Source organism: Amblyraja radiata, chromosome 3 (assembly GCF_010909765.2).
Source record: "Amblyraja radiata isolate CabotCenter1 chromosome 3, sAmbRad1.1.pri, whole genome shotgun sequence".
NCBI classification, from domain to species: Eukaryota; Metazoa; Chordata; class Chondrichthyes; order Rajiformes; family Rajidae; genus Amblyraja; species Amblyraja radiata.
In genome coordinates, this window is record NC_045958.1 from 45681299 (window position 1) to 45699550 (window position 18252).

General features: G+C 41.0%; 1 protein-coding gene and 1 long non-coding RNA gene across 4 annotated transcripts in view; one reads left to right on the forward strand and one right to left on the reverse strand.

Moving 5' to 3' along the window:
* Positions 1-756, reverse strand: part of LOC116970989 — a 38870-nt gene extending 38114 nt beyond the window's left edge. The window contains exon 1 of the long non-coding RNA XR_004411376.1: positions 497-756. This is a non-coding gene — a long non-coding RNA (uncharacterized LOC116970989). The remainder of the gene's footprint in view (positions 1-496) is intronic.
* Positions 186-18252, forward strand: part of syk (spleen associated tyrosine kinase) — a 125240-nt gene continuing 107173 nt past the window's right edge. For 2 of the 3 annotated variants that reach the window (XM_033017744.1, XM_033017746.1), the window contains exon 1: positions 186-468. The gene's annotated coding sequence lies outside the window, so the exon portion shown is untranslated. The remainder of the gene's footprint in view (positions 469-18252) is intronic. The other variant, XM_033017745.1, reaches the window with a different exon arrangement.

Genomic DNA, 18252 nt, shown 5'->3' on the forward strand with positions numbered 1-18252 from the left:
TTTTGGCAAAACGGCAACTTTTTTAACAGGGATTTGTATACATTTGTATACATTGTATGCTACAGCATACATTTCAGGCGAGGTGTGCTTGTTGATGTGTGAAAGGAGGAAGTTTCTTTTAATAAATTAAGTTGGGGAAGTTAGAATGAGGACTGGACTCTAGACTGAAAGAGGAAGTAACTGCCCTTTTCTACAGCTCATTCTTTCGGTTATCATCGTGTGTCCCCAAACTTAAAGCACACATTTGGGGGACTAAATAAGAGTGTTACTTGTTTGTTTCTTTCATAAGTAGCCGCAAAAGTGACTGGTGCTCTTTCCTAACTGAGAGGTATATTTTACATACGTCTGCAGCGTTATGAACTGACTTGTATAATTATCAAAAAAAAAGGAATTTCGTTGCGTTATATTTTAACATGAGCCGATCTGCTGGTGACTGAGAAGTGGAATCGGGGAAAGAAGGCGGCAGAGGTAAGCATATTGGAATGAAGAAACTCACCTATGGGAAGGCTGGACGCTGGAATCCGCCCCACTTGTGTACGACTATTAGAGCGCTAATTATATGTTTTTTTAAGTTGATGTTGTCTTCTCAAAGTTTAGGATTTCATGTTGTGCACGCAGCTCACTGGATCTACATGGGACAAAGCGTTAATGTAGGTTCGAGCGTTAATGTAGGAACATAGCAAATTAAAACAGCCTTCCTCCAGGAAGGACTGCTGTCGGGGGAAATGGGGAAGTTGATTTGCTGAGAAACTTTGTCCCGGATATTGATTCTATGGCCTGGATTAAACTGTGCCTTAGCAACAACGAATACATTCCGATAAGTTTTTTGTGTTATAAAAGGAACTGTATTTTAGCAACGACTGGAAGGTTTTTTAAAAAAATAATCCAGTGCAGTTGGCAAGAGTGTTGGTTGCTGAAGGGCTAAACGCCACGTTAATGTAAATCTTTGTGCAGTGAATGAAAGTCTGATTCTGAAGACCCAAGGTAGACACAGAATGCTGCGGTACAAATGAGGGGTCTCGACCCAAAACGTCACCCATTCCTTCTCTCCGGAGATGCAGCCCGTCTCGCTGAGTTACTCCAGCGTTTTGTAACCTTTGGTCAGGGGCATATCTGGAAATGACACAGGCGTGATCTCAAACATGATCTAATCGCTGTGAAAACACAGAAGTGGCTGTACACCAATGTTTCATGAACCCGTGTGATTTAACTCTCAGCGTGATTTTATTATCTTCATTTTAGATTAAAAACACAACATCGAAAATATGAAATAAAACATAAATGGGTCAAGCAGTGTTAGAGGAGTAAAGGAGCAAATTGGCTTCTCAGGCTGCGAGTGTTTGGTCACCTGAGGAAGGATCGGCCGCAGGAGATTAACCCGAATGTTCAGGTGAACTTGGCCCTTGCTGCAGACTTCCCGCTTTCAGTTTGGTTAAAGCCTTCACTTTTCAGAGCGATGCATCTCATTCAGCGAAAGCGGTATTATTAACAGTTGAACAAAATTTGCTCGAAACCTAAAGTTTGGTGGGGTGGGGGTATTGGGAGAGAGGCGAGTCGATATCACTCGCCGTTATCCTCCCAGTGAAATGGAGTTTGACAATGGGTTTGCTATGGCATAGGTCAGTTTGGGACACGAATAGGAGCAGGGCTAATGCTGATGGATGGGGACAGGCGGGATACATGATGCTACTGAAGGAACTGCAGATGCTGGTGTACCCCGAAGATAGAGACAAAATGCTGGAGTAACTCAGCAGGTCGGGCTGAGATTTTATGTCTACCTTCTGCTAGTGAAGATTTGGTGTAAAATAATGTACTTGTATGTTTGTCTATTCCAGTGTAGAGTTGTAACAGTTGCAGCCTGTTTGTTTTAACCAGAAACCACATTGTCTACGAGCAGGCAGGTTGACTGAGGAAATGTTAATTTTGAGCAATTTGGGAATGTTCTTTTTTAAAAGTACATATCATTCGCAATGCCACATACCCCAAACAATTTGAGCCATAACCCCAATGAAAGCTTCCCATTTGGGGCCATTATTTTGAGGATGTGGACGCAAAAGGAGATAGATTACATTTGTAGATATGAAGAGTTTGTACTCTTCATGTACGATAAGTTATTGTCCCGCTTCCTCGCTTCTTTCTTCTATATGCACACAGCGAGATGATAAAATGCCACATTTTTGTTTATTGCATTATAAAGGCGACCGCCAACAATTGTGACACAAATTTGGACATTTCGAGCTGGTGGTCAGCGGGCTATGGACTCGAGCCTTTCTTTGCGCTAATCCATCGAGACGCAATCTATCACATATAAACTGAGGTTAATTGTAGGGACATTTTGCAACTTGGCTCAGTGGCTGCTCTCTCATCTTAACCTCAGACTCCGGCAGAAACCTATAGACTAAAGCTTCGGTGCAGTGCCCAGACCCAGAGAGCGTTACACCGTCGTAGGTGCAGTCTACAGTAAGGTATAGTTGCAGTTTAGCCAACTGAATTTGAAATATCCACTGACACTTTTTGTATGTGCTGCAGACATGTTGTTATTAATAGTTCTTATTAATAGTATTTGATCAAACATCCTGTTAGTATTTATTGCTGACCACCATATTAAGAAAATGGCTACACTTTAGAAGTGCACATTTGAATTGAACGACTTTGGTATTACATGAGGAGGCCCCGCTTCCACGCACAGTGGTTACGAGCCTTGTATATTTATAATCTTTGTCCATTCCCATGTGCACAGTTATCCCTTCAGCAAGACTTATAGTACTGCTCAGGTAATCTAAAGCAATGTGAGGAATGTTTAACAGGAATGGAATGGGTATGGTCTTATTGCGAATTCGAACCTGTGTTGGGGCCTGCCTTACCCTTGTGAGAGGTCGTGTATGGTGAAGTTAATTTCAAATATTTTTCTGTTGTGCATTTAAAGCCGTGTGGTGTCAATGCAGATGGTCTGTCCAACCACTTGAGCACAGACAAGCACTGCAAACCAAAGCTGTGAAATGAAGAAATATAGAACTGCAGATGATAGTTAATTTTTAAAAAAGACACAAAGTTCAGGGGTAACTAACTGATTGCAAAGCAGCATCTAGCTACAGGCTTCGACCAGTCACTGCAAAATGGATCTAACATTATAAACAGAGATCTAGATGGCTGAGGAGAGGTTGGTGTTAAATATTAAAAACTAAGGGGCATACGTCGGCTTCGGAAGCCGCGGTCTCCAGCTAGATAGCAGCCGTTCCAGGTGGCCCAGCCGCTGAGAGGACTCTCCCAACGCCGGGGAAGACCACCCGGTGAGAACGGCTAGGAACATCGGGCCTCCGTAGAGGCAATTGCGGTGGCCTCAATAGGCCTGACTTTGGGTGAACTTGGGATAGGGACTGGACATTGTGCCTTCCCCCACAGTGGTGTCCATTGTGGGGGGATGATTTTTTGTCTGTAAGGTAATCCTGTTAGTCTTTGTCCAAGATGGCTGTTGTGAAGGGAGAGTGGACGCTGGCACGCTTTAGCTGCCGCTGCTCTCTCTTCACATTGTGTTTTTGATTTTTGTTTTTGGACTGAATTCTGTTTTTAATTTGTGTTTCTGTGATGTCTTTATTATTTATTTTATTCTGATTATATGTTTATATTTCCTGTTAACCTATGTAAGGTGTCCTAGAGATGTCTGAAAGGCGCCCAATAAATAAAATTTATTATTATTATTATTATACGTGAAATAATCGGTAAAGGGTTAGAGGGAGATGAGGACACTTTTTCCCCCCACTCAGAAGGAGATAGGGCTGGGGAAATCATTGGGTGAAATAGTGGTAGATGCAGAGATCCTTATCACATTGAAAATAGTACTTGGGTTTGTTCTTGAAGAGATGCACTCTTCAGAGTCAGGGCTTGAAGGTAGGATATGCTGATCGGCCTCCTATGCTGTAAATTTTCTGTGGTTTTGTGAATTCTCAAAATATTCCAATTCAATTACTTTGTAAAAAAAAGTTAGTTATGTTGAGGAAAACAGATCCTGTAGTTTTTACGTGAGTTCTTTATCCCTGCATAAATAATTCTGGCTAGTAAAGTACATAACATTAATTAAGTACTGATTTACTTCTGTAAAATCATGATTTAATGATGAACACTTTTTTTTTAATCCCACGTCCGGGACTATTCCCTAAATTGGGCATGAATGTAGCTTACGAAAACAATGAAAGTTAAATTTAGCTGACAGTTTGGTTTTGCAATATTTTCTCAAACATGAATAGTGGGCAGGAGGATTCTGTGAATTTTTGATGCGCAATATGCTGGAAATATTCAATGAATTTATTCTAAACAGACCATATGACATGCACAGGTTACGTGAGCAGGATTTAAATAGAGCATCTCCCATATGTATTCAGTAAATAGAAGTTGATATATATATATAAATTATGGCGGTCACGGTGGCGCAGCGGTAGAGTTGCTGCCTTACAGCGCTTGCAGCGCCGGAGACCCGGGATCGATCCCGACTACGGGTGCTGTCTGTACGGAATTTGTACGTTCTCCCCGTGACCTTGCGGGTTTTCTCCGAGATCTTCAGTTTTCTCCTACCCTACAAAGATGAATTGGCTTGGTAAATGTAAAAATTGTCCCTAGTAGGTGTAGGATAACGTTAATGTGCGGGGGGCAGCGCGGACCCGGTGGGTTGAAGGGCCTGTCTCTGTATCTCTGTATCTCTAAACTAGACTAAAATTATATATTCCATAAAAGCATGTACTACAAAAGATAATGGAAAAATATACCAAAAATATAAACTGAATCCAATAGATTCACTTTATTTTTTTGGTATATTTTTCCATTATCTTGTCCAGTCCATAATTGAAGGTTTAGGTATTAAGACTGAATTTGCAAAGGGAACATGATTTTGTTACACATCTTTTAATGCGGTGGTTGGTAGCACTATTAGTTTGATGGACGTGATCTATGCTTTGACAGTTTGCATAGCAAATATATTTGCATGATAAGATTGTCAGCTAATTTCTTAATGTTTGTATTCACTCTGGAAATACCTGTTTCCCTGAGCATACTTTCACAGTGAATAGAAAACATGAGCTTACAATTTTATCATGCAAATGTGTTTACTTTGGAGAAAGTTGTTTGGTAATATACAGTATATTCCTTTACAGATTAACTTAATAACATTTTCTTTCAATTTTGGTAATTTATGCGTAAGGCAAAATCATGAGGATGCTGTGTGTAAACGGGATGATTTTCACAAGCCATATCATGCAACTAATATCAGAAAATTAGCACAGTTAAGGAAAAAACATATCATTAATTTTTGCCCTTTTAATTTTATGTATGGTTATTTTAAAAATGTAAAGCTCTTGGACTTTTATATATGATGCCAATGCAATCAGTTCTTAATTTACTTGTGACTGCTGGTGGTGGAATGGGGATTTGTTTAACTATATTGCAGAAGAGCACAGTATAAAGCTTATGCCTAAAATCTATTCGTTAACCATTTATTGTGGGAGACCTAACGAATCATAAAATGACAATGATTTCAAAATACGAGGACAATGCTTTTAGTTTCATTGTCAGAATAAATAGTAATTAACAACATCAAATGACTATTGTTCTTAAAGCTGATGAATAATTGACCAAGTTGTAATATAAATGCAGATGAATATCATGGATACCAATACTAAAAAAATGTAACTGTCAATTGCATGTGAATTTACATTTGAGTCGCAGTCTATGTAATTTAAAAAAAAGAAATTATTCATATTTTTGTAATTTGAAATGATTAAGGAGACTAATTGTCAAAACAGTAAACCTAAGACCGAGCTGACCTTAAAGTTTATAAGATGGGCAGCATCTTGGAATCCATGGATCTTAAAATGTGAATTGTAATACTACTGAGAGTATTACCAAGTGATATCAATAAATGCTTTTGTATGTTCTATTATAAAAGTGATATTTTACCGTGAACATTCTGAGTTGCAAACAGTTGTAATATCACAAAGTGTTTAAAAACACCAACAACATTTTAGGTGATTTGTTTGTTGAAATAAACACAAAAGTTGGGTTTTCGTGCCTTATCAATACTTGGGTGAGCATTAATTTACTTAAAATTCAGCTTTTGTCAGAATTTATTTTCTGTTGCATTGGAGGAAATGCATGTGTTACATCTAAATATAAATGAAATGTTCTAAAAAATATTACAATTATTTTGAATTAACAAATGGATTTCATTTATTAATAAAAGTAAGTGTAAATTATCATATTTAACAATGTTAATGTGCTAGGAGATTTATATTTTGATATTTTATAAATAATTAAAACATCTTTCGTTAACAAGATATCCTTAATTATACTGTGCAACTAAATAACTTTAATGAGGGATAACTAAATATTATTACAGTTGAATGAGTTATTACATTTACATGGGTTTCTAACACTGTGCAGTGTTGTCTATACAATTTGCTTCATTTTGTTTTACTAAATTTGTTCCAATAGATTTTAAATGAGCACATGAATAAATATTTTTTTTATTTTATGTAGGGACCTATGGGTCCTCTAAGTATAGTTATATTTACGTATATTTGTTTCGGTTTATTTTTCTAGAGAATTTAGGCTAACTTGCAATTTCTGACTGAGCTTTTTTTCCTAATATTTAACATTTGCTGTCGTTTTTTCTTTATTCATTGCAGTAACAATGGGAAATAAATATCTCCTCAAAGGTAAATTAACTTTAACCAGCCCAAAGAATAAATATAAAAGGAACAATTAGGGTGAAGCAGGAAATTTATTAATAATAATAATAATAATAATAATAATAATAATAATAATAATAATAATAATAATAATAATAATAATAATAATAATAATAATAATAATAATAATAATAATAACTTTATTGATCCCCTCAGGGAAATTCAGATGTCCAGAAGCCCCCAACCAACAAACCCACAGATTCAAAACGAACGCAGACAGAAAATACATAGAATACAATGTGGACACTACCTGAGAGCAATAAATACTTAAAAAGACCAATAATTAACAATTAAAAATTAAAAATTGCAAAATGCATCCCCCTACCGCCTAGCGGTCCAAATTATAAAATCTAATGGCTGCAGTGGTGAAGGATCTCCTGAACCGCTCCGTTCTACAGGGCAGGGAGAGGAGCCGGTTGTTGTTCCGAGTGCTCTTTTGACTCTCCAGAATTACATGGATGGGATGCCCGGGGTTTTTCAGGATGGTTTGCATCTTGTGCCTCATACGCCTCTCAAGCACATCCATCCCAGAGTCTACTCTCCCCTCCAGCACTGAGCTAGTTCGTTTAACCAGTTTGACCAGCTTTTTGTTGTTTTTTGCACTAATGCTGTTGCCCCAGCAGACAACAGCGTAGAAAATAACACTTGCAACCACAGTGTTGTAAAACATGTGCAGCATATCATTACACACATTGAAGGATTTGAGCCTTCTGAGGAAAAAGAGTCTGCTCTGGCCTTTTTTGTAGAGGGAGTCAGAATTGACAGACCAGTCCAGTTTGTTATCAAGGTGCACTCCAAGGTATTTATATGTCTGCACCACCTCAATGTCAGCCCCTGCAGCGTTGACCGGCTGAAGGGGGAGCTTGGACCTGCCAAAGTTAACCACCATCTCTTTAGTCTTAGTTGTGTTCAGGATGAGACAGTTCTCTTCACTCCAGGCACAAAAGGCACTGGTCAAGTTCCTGTATTCCTCCTCCTGCCCGTTCCTTACACATGCCACAATCGCTGTATCGTCTGAATATTTCTGTACGTGGCATGTGTCAGACTTATAGTTAAAGCCTGCTGTATACAGGGTGAAGAGGAACGGGGCCAGAACCGTTCCCTGTGGGGCTCCAACATTGCACACCACTGTGCCAGAGACACTGTCCCCCAGCTTGACAAACTGTGGTCGACCTGTCAGGTAGTCGTATATCCAGGAGATAATTGTGGATATTTACCACTTTATGGAATTGTATATACCAACTGAGTAAATGTCATGTTTAGTCAAGGCTGTAATCCTTTTTCATTCTCATCCCCTTGCCCCTTGAGCTGGAAACAACATGGGCCTCAATCAGCCAGAGTTCCCTGGCTATTCCAATGTGTCCAAAAGTCACAGGTGAACCTTGATCACTAGAAGGTGGGATCACCCACTAATGTAAAGCCCAGGAGATTGGGCTCCCATTTGCAGACCTGCCTCTGTTTCTATTGGATGGATGACACATTGGTAATTGTCAAGGGTCTTTGCCATTCTTGCACCTTCCAGTCTGGAATGAAGGCAAATATTTGAAAAACAAAAATAAAACAATACTGCAGATGCTGTAAATCTGAAATAGAGACAGAAATGTTTGAAATATTCAGCTGATAAGGCAGTGCATGTGGGCAAAAGACAGAGTTGACTTTTAAAGGACCTTATTGAACCCCAGTGAAAGTTCATCAACAGGGGCAGCATGGTGGTGCAGCAGTAGAGTTGCTGCCTTACTGCACCAGAGACCCGGATTCGATCCTGACCGCTGGTCTGTATGGAGTTTGTACATTTTCTCATGACCATGTGGGTTTTCTCCAGGTACTCTGGTTTCCTCTCACACTCCAAAGACATAGACATTTGTCGGTTAATTGCTTTGGAAACATTATAAATTGCCCCCAGTGTGTAGGATATTGAAAGTGTGCAGCGTAGACTTGGTGGGCCAAAGTGAGTGTTTTGTGCTGTATCTCTAAATTAAACCTGAAACAATAATTTTATTTCTCTCTCCAAAGATTCTACCCAATCTGCTGAATCTTTCAAACATTTTCAGTTTTCTGTTTTCATTGCTAGAATTGTGGAACAGTTACAGCACTGAAATAGGCCATTTGGATCATTTTCTCTGTTGGCTCTCTCCATCCCTTCAACTTCTCCCTGTAGCCATGCAAATCTATCCCCAACATATAATTATCGAATTCCCTCATGAAGGCCACAATGGAACCCACCTCCACCACATCAGCAGACAGTGCACTGCAGATTCAATCCACATGCTGTGTAAGAGACGATTTTTCGCATGTCAATCTTAGTTGTCTTCCCCTTTATTTTGTAAAGTTTATTGCTGCTTTTCAATTGTTGAGGTACAATTCCCTGCCCCATGTTTTAAAATATGCAATGAAACCAGGAAACATATTATGCTGCTATTGATTTTCAAATTATATTTATGTTGCCAAATTGAGATTTGAAGATTAGATGCATTTGCTGTAGTTTTGAAGCTAAACATAAGCCTGTAATCTCTTTAATGTACAAAGGATGCATTCGTGCTCCTCCACAGTCGAGATATCGGATTTGAAGAATAAATAAAGTGTTATTACAATAATCCATTAAATGAGAATAACAGTGGAACATTACAAAAAACAATAATCAAAAGTTGACACAAATTGTGTTGTGATTCAATTACATTGTCTTCAGTGAAACTCTTCGAATATACCTACATCAACTTTGTTGTTGGAATCAAAATAGCAACCCATGCCATTGATGTTAAAACAAAGGTTGTAACTGTTTTATTTCCTTTGAGGCATCATAAAGCTAGGGCTAGCAGACTCTCAAGTATGCTAGAACAGAAATAATGTACACAACGGCTAGGCAATTTGAGTCTCTTTGATGGGTGCACAAATAAAATTGGTCATCACAAATAAAATTGGTAGGCTTAAATAACAGCAACAACATTTATTCAAGTAACATATGTAACACTTTAACACATAACTTTTCACAGGGGCATTATCAAACAAAATTTAACTGGGCCACTTAAAGAGAAGTTGGACAGAATTATATTTGCTGTGGCCATTGGCTCTAAATGGAACTGCTGGTATTCAGCCACTCACTGGTAAGTCCCAGCCGTAAACATGGCCTATTCAAACACACTAATATTATTGTTTCCATTAAACGAGAATAATAGTGGAACATCTTTTATAAAGTCAGCTATCCACAGAAAATGTCTCTATCTTACCATTTGTGAAGGTATGCAAGTCATGATTTAACAAGCAGAACAGAGCCTATATCAGTGAAGATCAGTTAAGCAATGCTGCGCTAGTGTTGTCACGGGCTTTTCATGAGTCTGTGGAATTCTCTGCCTCAGAGAGTGGTGAAGGCAGGTTCTCTGGAAGCTATCAAGAGAGAGCTAGATAGGTCTCTTAAAAATAGCGGAGCCAAGGGATATGGGGAGAAGGCAGGAACGGGGTACAGATTGGGGATGATCAGCCATGATCACATTGAATGGCGGTGCTGGCTCGAAGGGCCAAATGGCCTACTCCTGCACCTATTGTCTATTGTCATTCTTTCTCAAGGTCCTGTCCCACTTTCCCAAGTTACTCATGAATTCTCCCCAGTTTTCCCCTTGATTCAAGCTCGGAGAATGTCCGTAGCGAGTCTGTAGGTGGCCGTAGGAGTCCATAGATATTTTGTAGCGGCTCGTAATGCCAGCCGGAGGTACTCGGGGCATCAGGTAAGTTGGGACGTTTTTCAGCATGTTGAAAAATGTCCATGAGTAAAAAAAATAGCCCGAGTACCTATGGCTGGTATCTCCGAGTTTGAATCAAGGGGAAAACTAGGCAGAATTAGTGAGTAACTCGGGAAAGTGGGACAGGCCCTTCAGCGTAGTACTGTACTTCACCTATGGAACGTTTCATGTTGGAGTGAAGCTAATTTAAAGGACTAATGTGAAACTGTGTCTACAGTACAGAACCAAGGTGACTCCAATACCTATAGCTAAGCTGCAGAATACTGAGGTCAGTTCCTTTCAGGGGCACCATTCATGCCAGGGTTAAATCGTTCAATGAAGCCGAGACCTTACTCTCAAAGTCTGCAAGAGAAAGGTTGTCCACTGAACTGCTTCTGTTGAACGGCAATGCTCTCTGGCAATAAGCATTTATAAGAAGACCCCAGAAAAGGAGAACCAGATTCCATACCTCGAGATCCATCTGTCGATGAAGCTAGACAATGATGATGAAGTGTGCCATCATCTTCAATGTGCCAGTACGATCTCTGGCTGACTGAGGTATAAGGTGTTGAAGGTCAAGATATTAATCCTGGCACAAAACTCATGGTCTACAGAGCTCGCTGCCCTCCTATATCCTTTTCAGCCCTGGAGTACCGACAGCAAGTACCCTGAGGCAGTCGAACGATATCACGGACAATGTCTCTGAAAAGTCCTTCAAATCACTGGAAGTATAAGTAAACACTGTGAGGTTATCCACTTTGGTGGCAAAAACAGGAAAGTAGACTGTTATCTGAATGGTGGCCGATTAGGAAAAGGGGAGATGCAACGAGACCTGGGTGTCATGGTACACCAGTCATTGAAAGTAGGCATGCAGGTGCAGCAGGCAGTGAAGAAAGCGAATGGTATGTTAGCATTCATAGCAAAAGGATTTGAGAATAGGAGCAGGGAGGTTCTACTGCAGTTGTACAGGGTCTTGGTGAGACCACACCTGGAGTATTTCGTACAGTTTTGGTCTCCTAATCTGAGGAAAGACATTCTTGCCATAGACGGAGTACAGAAAAGGTTCACCAGACTGATTCCTGGGATGTCAGGACTTTCATATGAAGAAAGACTGGATAGACTTGGCTTGTACTCGCTAGAATTTAGAAGATTGAGGGGGGATCTTATAGAAACATACATAATTCTTAAGGGGTTGGACAGGTTAGATGCAGGAAGTCAAAGGTTCAAAGGTTCAAAGGTTGATTTATTGTCACATACACCTAGATGTAGTGAAATTCTTTTTGCCAATGCAGCACATAAAAAAGAATACAAACATAACAATAATAAATAGCTTTAACATAAAAACATCCCCCCACAATGGTTCCCATTATGGGGGAAGGCACAAAGTCCAGTCCCATCCCCAATGTCCACCCATAGTCGGGCCTATTGAGGCCTCCACAGTTGCCTCTACGGAGGCCCGATGTTCCAGGCCGTCCTCGCCGGGTGATGATGTTCCGGCGTCGGGAGAGTCCTCTCAGCGGCATGGGAACCCTGGAACGGCCGCCTCCCTACTCGAGACCGTGGCTTCCGGAGCCGACAAGTCCTGATGTTGGGGAAGTCCAGAACAAGGTGTCACAGTTTAAGGATAAGGGGGAAATATTTTAGGACCGAGATGAGAAAAACATTTTTCACACAGAGAATGGCGAATCTCTGGAATTCTCTGCCACAGAAGGTAGTTGAGGCCAGTTCATTGGCTATATTTAAGAGGGAGTTAGATGTGGCCCTTGTGGCTAAAGGGATCAGGGGGTATGGAGAGAAGGCAGGTACAGGATACTGAGTTGGATGATCAGCCATGATCATATTGAATGGCGGTGCAGGCTCGAAGGGCCGAATGACCTACTCCTGCACCTATTTTCTATGTTTCTATGTTTCTAAATACCAAAATCCACTTCAGGGCAACATCCCCAATGTTGGGTCTCTAATCACAACTAGTCAGCTCCATCAGGCAGTCCCTTTTGTCATTCTTCTCCATCAGTGGACGCCATATGATATCTCTGCAGCTTTGCACCTACAGATGTGATATCCTCAATCATCACACTGTGGTTCCTCACCTGCAGATTTGCAGGAATGTGCTACAATAATTTGTTTGTTTTTTTCATTTATTTGCATTATTTTAGTTTTTTTTAATTAATTTAACATTTTTTATTTAAACATTACTTTAAGACTTCAGAGATAAAGTGAAGCAAACAGGCCCTTTGGCCCATGGAGTCTCTGACCAACAGCAATCACCTTGTAAATTAGCACTATCCTACACTCTAGGGAAAATGTACAATTTTACCGAAACCAATGAACCTACAAACTTGTACATGGGAGGAAACCGGAGCACCCGGAGAAGACACACACGGTCACAGGGAGGACGTACAAAGTCTATACAGACAGCACCCATAGCCTAGAGTGAATCTGGGTCGCTGATGCTGTAAAGCCGCAACTTTACGCTGTGCCACTGTGCCGACGTATATAGTGTTTTAATGTTTAAATGTCGCTGCATTTTGGAAAGCTATAAAAGTTCTGATTAAGCTTCATTGACAGGAGCTCCGATCTTTCCTTCTTCCTTGGGCTGACAAGATTGGGACTTTAGAAGTATGTCACCAACTTGCTGCCGAGGCCTCATGTGTATGGCCAGCTCTAGAATAGACAGTCATAGGACAATAGGATTAGTGCATCTGTACAAACTTATTCTTCTGAAATAGACTCTTTGGATAGATTTAGGTTTAGGTTTATTATTGTTGCTTTACAGTGAAAAGCATTGTTTTGCATGCTACTCAATCAGATCAGATAATACAATACATAATTACAATCAAGCCAAACTCACGTACAAAGGTAGAGTGAAGGGAAAGATACAAAGTGCAGAATATAGTTCTTTGCATTGTAGTGCAACAGTTCCAGAGACAAAGTCCAATGTCCGTAATGAGGTAGAGGAGAATCGGGCTGTATCCCAGCTTATTGAAAGCTCATTCAGAAGCCTGATAAGGGATGAGAAGAAGATATTTCAACCCGCATTGGTTGGTGGAACGTACTTTCAAGCTTCTGTATCTTCTGCCCAATGGGAGCGGGAAGAAAAAGGATTGACTGTAGTGGGAAAGATCTTTGATTATGTTACCTGCTTTCCTTGAGGCAGTGTGAAGTGTAAATCGAGTCAGTGGTGGGGTGTCTGGTGTGTGTGATGGACTGCGGTAAATTCAGAGCACAAGAGAATATGTAAACATAGTACTCTGCAAACAATGTAATAAACAAAAATAAATTATTAGAAAATTATTAAAAGAAGAGGGATGAATATAGATATTCATCTTATACTGATATATATACATACACACACACATAAAACAAACGCACAATAATACTGCAAAAATACAAAACCAATGCCCCCAAGTCCATCTACAGTAATTCAGAGCTTATTTGTAGTGTATAATAGCCTAAGGTTTGTAGGGAATATTGGAAGAAGCTGTTTCTGAACCTGGCCATTACAGTTTTCAGGCTCATATATCTTCTTCCTGATAGCAGGATTGAAATGAGTGTGTGGCCAGGGTGGTGTGGGACTGATGATGCTGGGCATCTTTTTGAGGCTGCAACTCCTGTAAATCTCTTCGATAGTGGGGAGGTCAGTACCGGTGATGGACTGGACGTGTTCACCACTTTATGCAGTCTTCGTCACTCCTGGGCGATCAAGCTGCCGAACTAGGCCGTGATGCAAGTTCAAGTTCAAATGTATTTGTCACATGCACCATAAGGTGCAGTGAAATGAAATTTACCATGCAGTGTTACAATTAAAAAAGGACACATTACACAACATAATTCAACACAGACATCCACCACAGCATTCTTCACTGTGGTGGAAGGCAATGCAGTTCAGACAGTCCTCCTACAGCCAGTCAATATGCTCCCTCCGCAGTCTTCTCAGGAAGTAGAGGTGTTGATGAGCTTACTTTATAATTGTATCAGTGTTCTGAGTGCAGTAAGCTCAGAGAAAAATTTATAGCAGAAAAGAAGGGTTCACAGAGCTTACAGAAAAGGCAAGGGAGCAAATGGCAGAGCTATTACATTTGAGAATGATCAGGAGGACAGAAATGGCAAAGCACACATATGCTGGAAGAATTTAGAAAAAAGGTGAAGAAATTTTGGGGGGCAATTGAAAAATGGTGAGAATTAAAATAATTAAAACATTGCTTAATTGAATAAAAAATGTTTTATTTAGCCAAGTATGTAGGCATACAAGGAATTTGCTTTGGTGCTTTACTAAGTAAGCCCGAGGTATTGGTTTAACAGGACTTAATACGGATTAGGAAATGGACAGTAGAATTTCAAGTGTCAAGAGTCAAGAGTGTTTATTTGTCATACAAACTGGAACAGTTAAATTCCTACGTTACCGGTTCATAGATATATTGGAAGCAAAAACAACAAAAGCATATAAATATGCAATAAAGTATGTTATTCCAAGTAATCTAGACCAATTTAGTGCAAAAAACAAAGCATGTAGAATAACCATAGTAATGTAAGGTCCCTAGCAGCTTGGTGCAGAGGTAGGTTGTGATTAGGGTTATGGTTAGGGTTGGGCATGACAATGGATAATAAAAGCTGTATTTGAACCTGGAGCTAATGGTTCTCAAGCTGCTGTACTTTCTTCCTGCTGGTAGCAGTGAGAAGAGAGAGTGGCCAGGCTGATGTGGGTTTTTGATGATATGTTCTTGAGCCTACCTTTTTGAAGCAGTGCTTCCTGTTTACCTGTTTAATGGTGGGGAGGTCATCATCCCTGGTGAACCAAGCAATGTCCATCACATTCTTCAGCCTCCTTCATTCCTGAGGGTCTGAGTTTCTGTACCAGGGTGAGATGCAGCCAGACAATATCATAATCATCATAATCATAATAATACTTCATTAGCCAATGGGGAATTCCATTTGCCATACAGTCATACCAATAATAAGCAACAGAACACACAAAATACATTTTAACATGAACATCCACCACAGTGGATCCTCCGCATTCCTCACTGTGATGGAAGGCGAAAAAAAAGTTCAATCACTTCCCTTTGTTCTCCCGTGACTGGGGGCCTAGTTGATGGGATGATCTTACTTCCATAACCGGCGGTCGGGCCCTCTTCATTGGGGCGATCAAGCTCCTGCATCGGTGGGGGGGGAATCTCAGCTCCCTCGCGGCAGGCGATCTGAATCTGGGTCGGGGCTGGTCAAACCTTCTATGTCGTTGGAATTTCCCGACATTGGTCTCTTCCTGAGATTGCGAGCTTCTCAGTGTTAAAGTCCACAGGCCGGTTGGAGCATCTATCCCAGGCAAGGGATCGGCTCCGATGATAAGTTCATGCCCCGTGGTGGGGCTCAAAGAGATTATTTGATGTGTATTGAAATAGTTTGGCCTTAGGATAATATAGTTGAGCTGAGCAAAGTTGAAGAGTGATGTATTATAGGGCTGGAACTAGCTGGTCTTTGTGATGGTGTGGATTAGTGTTCTGAATTCAAACTTGTGTTCAAGTATGGTACGCACTTTGCTTCCATTTTTGACACAATCTAGGGAGAGGGATGAATTCAATTGCTAGGGAAGGGAATTAGCAATGGTTTCAAAATTCCTTCAATATTATTTGGGGGTAATTTCTGTTTACCCACTGCTCTATGCTTAGGACATGTAATTAGACAATATATTTATGGTTAGAGAGTGAAGCGAGGTTGTACTGAGATAGAGCTGAGTGTCATATCATTCTGGGTGAAATTGATGCCAAGTTTAGTTTAGTTTAGTTTGGAGATACCGTGCAGAACCAGGCCCTTCAGCTGACCGAGTCCGCGTCGACCAGCGATCCCCACACACTTACACTATCCTACACACACGAGGGACAATTTACAATTATACCAAGCCAATTAATCTACAAACCTGTATGTCTTTGGAGTATTGGAGGAAACCGAAGGTCTCGGAGAAAACCCACGCAGGTCACGGGGAGAGCGTACAAACTCCGTACAGACAGCACCCATAGTCAAGATCGAACCCAGGTCTCTGGCGGTGTAAGGCAGCAACTCTACAGCTGTGCTACCATGCCGCCATGTTTAGGAATAGTATTGTAGTGGAGCAGACTGTATATGAGAAGAAGAAGGGGAGACATTTTTCTAGTGGGCCAGGGAACACTAAAGGTCATGGTGCAGGTATGGAGAGAGAAACTATTACAGGTGATTCTCTGGCTGTGGGTTGAAAGATAAAATTTTGAAACCTTGTTGTCTCGCCCAGGTTCACTGCCAGTTGGATGACAATGGAATAATGTATGGAAGCTCGCATAGTTGATACAGATTACTTATGCACTATGCGGAACACAAAACCATGGTTAAGGGGCTGTCCCACAGTGGCGACCTAATCCGCGAGTTCAGAAGAGTGTCTTCGACCTTCAAACTCGAGGGCACTCGCCTGGAAAACCTCAAGCTGGATAGTCAGCGTTGAAACCGCGAGCTGGATCGACCGACCGCACACACACACAAACATATCGCAAAGGCGGGGGCCAGGGAAAGCGGGGGAGCGCTGTCTGAAATTCACACCTGCGATGAAGAGGAAGGTAAAAGATGGCTGCGCAGTGCACGGTAAGTCCTTTAGAGAGCACGGAGGGAGGGGGGGGGGAGAGAAGGGGAGAGAGGGGCAGAGAATGGGAGAGAAGGGGAGAGAAGGAGTGGAGACACTTTTAAGAAGTCAGACAACGTTTAATAAAGTTTAGCGGGCATTTAACCTACCGGTCGGTTTTCCTTGGTCCTGAAATCTCCATTGAGCCAATTAAAATGCCCGGTCAGCGAAGGAAATTGCCTACGGCTGCCCTCGACTTCCTAAAATTAAATAGCGACCCCACTCCACTGCACTACGAGTTCAAAAGAACCACGCCGACCAATTTTTACTCGCGCAAAAAATTTCAACATGCTGAAACATTTTACGCGACGTAGCTGAGGTCGCGAGTGTGCGGGAATTTCCCTCGAGCATGAAGGAGAGTTCCAGTGACCTGATAGGACCTCGTAGGACCACATGTCGACCATGCTGTGAGTTTGAGTCGAGGGCAAACTCTTCAAAACTTGCAGATTAGGTCGCCGCAGTGGGACAGCCCCTTTACTCTTTCTGAAGCACAGCGTCCATCTTAGCAATCTATATTACTAAAAGTCTGATCTTGACCATTTCCTGTTGTTCTGTATATTGATTTTAGAAAAAACGCTGCCACTTACGGCTGTGATTTTTGGCCATCTTACTCAGAGTCCCACTCCGCTGCGAAGGACAAGAGGAAATTTCCCATCCATGAAAAATAAAAGAGTTATTAGTGTTTAAAAAATGTTGAGATTCTCTCTCCTGTCGGCCACGCCCCTTCCGGAGGGACTATAAAACCCGGAAGTGTTGAGTGCCTCAGTCAGTCTCTGCAAGATGTGGGAGCAAGAGCGTCATGCCTCTCAGGCTGAGCTGTGAATAACACTGAACACATGTCTACTAAACTGTGAGTGGTTTTACTGACCTGTCAGTGCCCTTAATATGGTTTGAAAATATAGTTTGGAAATGCTAAAGCTGTGTTGCCTTTGGTTTGGAAATACTAAAGCTGTGTTGCCTTTGGTTTGGAAATACTAAAGCTGTGTTGCCTTTGGTTTGGAAATGCTAAAGCTGTGTTGCCTTTGGTTTGGAAATGCTAAAGCTGTGTTGGCTAATTAAAGTTACCTTGCCTAATTAAAGTTGCCTTGCCTAATTAAAGTTGCCTTGCCTTCTATATAATTAAAAGTCTAATCTTGACCACTTCCTGTTTGCGCTTTAT